This window comes from Diceros bicornis, chromosome 13 (assembly GCF_020826845.1).
Source record: "Diceros bicornis minor isolate mBicDic1 chromosome 13, mDicBic1.mat.cur, whole genome shotgun sequence".
NCBI lineage: Eukaryota > Metazoa > Chordata > Mammalia > Perissodactyla > Rhinocerotidae > Diceros > Diceros bicornis.
In genome coordinates, this window is record NC_080752.1 from 20,601,623 (window position 1) to 20,606,647 (window position 5,025).

General features: G+C 45.5%; 1 long non-coding RNA gene across 1 annotated transcript; it reads left to right on the forward strand.

The window, feature by feature from the left end:
• The first annotated feature begins 1,385 nt into the window (after positions 1-1,385).
• Positions 1,386-4,460, forward strand: LOC131412421 (uncharacterized). The gene is made up of 3 exons (XR_009221768.1): positions 1,386-1,919; positions 3,220-3,364; positions 3,669-4,460. It is a non-coding gene; the product is annotated as an uncharacterized LOC131412421 (long non-coding RNA).
• The last annotated feature ends 565 nt before the right edge of the window (positions 4,461-5,025 follow it).

A 5,025-nucleotide genomic window follows, 5' to 3' on the forward strand; every position in this document is an offset into this window, starting at 1 on the left:
GTCATTATCCTGTTTATTTTTCTCAAGAATCCTGTAAAGGAGGCGTTCCTATGAGCCCTATTTTACAGCTGAGAAAGCAGAGGCTCAGAGGTTGTAAGCTGCTGGGCTGGGAGCAGCAGCCTCCCTTGTCAGACTCCAGTTCCCTACTGCCTGCAGGAATCCCCTCTACGGCATGCCTGTTCCACACCTCTGGGGACAAGGAGCCTACGACCTTTCAAGCCAGTCCATTATTAAGCTTCCTGAATAGCTGAACAGAGTAAAGCTGCTGTTTTTACACTAGCTTCATGACTTTGGACTTGGACTCCAGGCAGACATGATTTTGGTAGAGGTTTGAGAGAAGGAAGATTATAAATTCCCCCAAAGGAAGTCTTCAGGAGCAGTTTACAACAGGGGGGTCAGAAGACAGAAGCCTCTGCTCTCACCTGTCTGGGCCTGGCCCAGGCCCCCCATCCACAGAGTCCTGCCTGGGGAAAGAGCTGGGGGATGCTCAGATATTCCAGTACAGCCTTGGTGGGGACTGGGCTGAACTCGAAGCATCAGGAATTGTGTCTATAATCACCAGTTGATTGGGATCCATTCCCTTGGGGGTGGTGTTTGAGGAGCATGGATCAGGGAACACCTTAACAGTTTGCAGTAGATCAGGACAGCAAAACTGAAGGGAGAAATTGGCTCCGGGATGCCTGACTTGGCCTTTGTTTGGTTTGCTCTCTTTCCAGAAAATAAGTATCTTGCTTGAATAGCTCCAGAGACTCATCATTCCCAGGGTGAAGTCCAAACTCCTTAGGGTGGCATTCAACATCCTTCACAATCTAGTCCCAACTCACCCTTTTAGCCTCTTTTCCCACCATATTCCTAGCCCCATCCCCAACCAGAGAGTTCCACTCAGTTCCCTGAATACTCCAAGACTGTTCCTGCCTCCACGCCTTTGTACACTGCATTCCTTCTGCCCCATGGCACACCAACAGATGTCACATCTAGATGACAACAATCCTGTTTTAAAATGTGTTGGACTTCCTCTTTCGCTCCCAAGACTTTTCCAAATAGTCCCTGCAAAGAGAGAATCTTTGCTGCCTCTTTGGAATTGCAACTCAGCACACAAACAAATCAAGGAACATCAAGTGGAAACATTGAGAGTTAGGGCATTGAGTGGGTCCCCAAAGCACTGTGGAAAAACCAGAACTCATAAGGCTGAATATCAATGTGATTTGGAAAATCTTCCATTGCTATGAAACTAAAGGATGATACAAAATGTGCTCCCAAGTTTGAACCATAGGTTTGCTCTGTGGATGTTATGCTAGATCGCAACAACAGGACTGAAAGGCATTGTTGGGGGAACCTCCACAGCTTGTTCAGGAAGTCAGGCGGGTAGGGAAGCCTCCCCTGGGGCATTTGAACATGCCATCTTCATCACAGGTTTCGATGTGCGTGGAAGGAGATTCTGAGCCCCATTCTTCACAATGACAAAATGTTAGCATGAAGTAAGGTGACCATATGATCTTGTTTGGCCAGGAAGTTCTGGTTTTCACCCCATGTCCTGACGTAATTATCAGTAGTTCCCCTTTCATTATCAAGTTCCCCAGTGTGGAAGATAAATTACATGTCACTCTAGCACCAGATAACCAAACAAGAGCTTGTCTAGGGGGTTGCCTTTCTAAGACTTTGCCATCTGTCGACACTAGTCGACTCTTCCAGACCCAGCTTTGTCCGCTTGTCTTTGACAGAATTAATATCTCCACCTGCACACTCCCACGGCGCTGGGTACTTAAACTTCATTCACACTTTCTCCCACCAGGTGTTGGGCCTTCTCACCGAGGACCCCGCCGCATCCTGGGTATCTCCTTGCACCAGTCCTGGACACAGTAGGTTCTTAGTAAGAGATGGTGGAATGAATTATTTTGGAAAAAGAAGTTTCCCAACAGGTTTTTGTTTTGCTTTATTTTATTTTCAGTCATCAAAAGAATAAAAAAGGCTTCAAAGGAACTTTTTAAATCTTTATACATGAACACTGAAAAGGAGATATGATATACAAAAATCTTCAAAAGAAAAGTCAAGAAATGTTTAGGAAAATGACAAAAAGTGCCCAAACATGATTTTTTATTGTTGTTGTTAAATGTTAAAGCTGTAGCAAGCCTCTTTGATAGTCCTTTAAATTCAGAATTTGGATAGTGACTCCATTAGCACTAAAAAGAATCAGACTTTTTTCTTTCCGCTCTTCTCTATCCTTCTTAAACAAGTATCTATTACTCTTTCTTGCACGGGAGTATGGCTTTTCTTTGTAAGTATGTATTACTTTTTAACTAGAGAAGTTTTTATTAGAAAAGATACAAACGTTGAAATAAAAAAATCCGTTTTCTAAGGGGCCGGCCCCATGGCGTAGTGATTAAGTTTGTGCGCTCTGCTTTGGAGGCCCGGGGTTCGCAGGTTAGGATCCCAGGCGTAGACCTATGCACTGCTTATCAAGCCATGCTGTGTGGTGTGTCACATATAAAGTAGAGGAAGATGAGCATGGGTGTTAGCCCAGGGCCAATCTTCCTCAGGAAAAAAAAAATCCGTTTTCTAAAAGCTTTGAGAGATCATTTAGATAAACTGTCTTTCATTTCATATTCCAAAGTGTGTGTGTGTTGGGGGGTGGTGTGTGAAAAGTAAGAAACTAACAGAGGCCCAAAGAATGCAAGTGATCCAACAGAAGCCTCACGGCAAAGCAGGTATTTGGTCCCAGTTCTCTGAATCCATGTGTCTTGCTCCCGGCACGACACCCCTCTAATTCTTTTGGACTGATGAAGGGCATTTGACACTCTTGTCTTGTCCTTCCTGGAGTTAGAAGGTGAGCTCCATGCCTCAACAAGGCTTACATGGGTGAAGTTAGATTATGCACAGCCCTGAATTCAAAGGAGGCAGGAGAAAAACTGTGCATGGAGTAGGTCTACGGCATGGGCTTTGGAGTCAGGCAAGCTGGGGTGGGATCCCGATTCCCCAGTTGCTGAGTGACCTTGGTCAGATTACTTCATCTCTCTGAGTCAGTTTCCCCAACTTTCAAATGGGGATAACTATGTTTCTTGTAGGATTTGATGGGGTTTAAATGCCATGGCATCTGTAGAGCATTCACAAGTTTCTGGAAGTAGTAAACATTCAATAAATTGTAGGCATTATTACAATAATTGTTATTACTACTGTACTACCCGGGCTTGTACTAAAGGAGAGCTTATCAATTTCAAATAGGAACTATGCAAACAATTCCTTCTGCCCTAATACTCGGACGCCGGTCTCACAAGCTGCTTGAGCTGGGAAACCTGCTCCTGAGGAGGCGGTGATTGAAATTGGAATCCGATGTAGGGGAGCCTGCGTGACCGGTTCCCCATCACAGGTATTTTCCTATGTTCCTAGATCTCTTGATATCACTCTTTTTCTTAGTTTTTTTTTTTGGCTTGGACTTTGCAAAACTTCCCGGTGGGTAGTTTGAGTCATCCTTCCTAGCAGTTGGCAAGAGTATGTTATGAAGCTGGAGATCATAAAAAACGTCCTGATGTGTCAGGAAAAGGGAAAAAGAAGGAAGATGGCCTCTCATATTCATTCACTTGAAATATTAGTTACTAGTTCTTCCTTCTTTAGTCTTTCATGGTGACTTTCTTTTCTTATCTCTCTCTCTTTTTTTTTTTTCACCTCCACAGACCTCTATTTCTCATTGAAAAGAAAAGCAACCATGATGCTCTGACATCTACAAAGAAACCCATTCACTCAAGCGTTCACCGGCCCCTCTGATATATGTTGTTCAATACCTATGGCATCAGGTCTGTGCTGGGCACGGACGTGCAGGTGTGTGAACTGTTCATGGAACATAAACTCACACAGACCTGGCTCAGACCTCAGCTTCTTCAGTTCCTATAGATTTGATCTTGGGAGTGTCAGCCACTTATCCCTCTGAACCAGCTCCTTCTCTGAAACTCCCCATCTCAGCCAAGGCATCACCACCACCTTCCCGTCCCAGCTCAGAACCTGGGGATGATTTTATTCTCCTCATTAACCCTCTCCCTAATGTCCAGTCAACCCGCCAGTCATGCATGAGTTAGCTCCCAGATATCTCTTTATCTTCAGCATCCTCTCCAGTCCATTCAACAGTATTCATAGAGAGCATGCTCTGCTCCAGACTCTGCCTGACATGAAGACCTGTCCCCAAGGAGCTCCCTAACTGGCTGGGTGCACTCAGAAACACACAACTTTCCTGCAGTGAATGTGTGTGAGGATAAGAAAAGCCCACTTTGATTGCACACTTAGTCCCTGCCAGACACGAAGTACTTTAAACACACTAAATCATTTAATCATCCCAGTGACCCCAAGAGATAGGTACTATTATTATCTTACTTCATAGATAAGGAAACTGGAGGAACAGAGTGAGTAAGCAACTTGTCCAAGGGCACACAGCTAGTTAGCAGTGGAGGCAGGATGCAATGGCTTAAAAAGCCATCTTCAAAGCCGTTGCTTTTAACCACAACTGAACTCTGCCTCTGCTTAAGGGCATGGGGGAAAGATTTCAGGTGCCAGAGAGGAGCTTCTCACCAGACTGAAGGGCTTTCTTTAAGCTGCTGTCTGTGTTGAGCCTTAAAATGTGAATAGAGGTTAGCCAGAGCAATCCTCCCATTCCCAACGCACCCCCCAGTGTGGGCCTTGACCTTGCCCAGACTATTCCGTGGTACCACTCCCTGATAGTCCCTTCTTCCCACCTGTGCCACAGTGAGATTTCTAGTCAAATCTGATCATATTACTGCTCTTCTGCTTACGTTTTAGAATGTCTTTCCATCATCTGCAGGAGAAAGTCTAAACTCCTCCTTCCGCATGACCACAGCCCAGCTCTCAGCTTGCTCCCAGCCCTCGCTGGCCTCAGCCACGTGGAACTACTTGTGGTCCTCTGAATGCAACGTGCTCTCTCCTGCCTGTCAGTGTCAGATCCCTCTCCCTCCACTCCTATGGATCCTTCCACACTCAGCTCCTTTCGGGGACACCGTCCTGGATCCCACAGGCAAAGTGAAG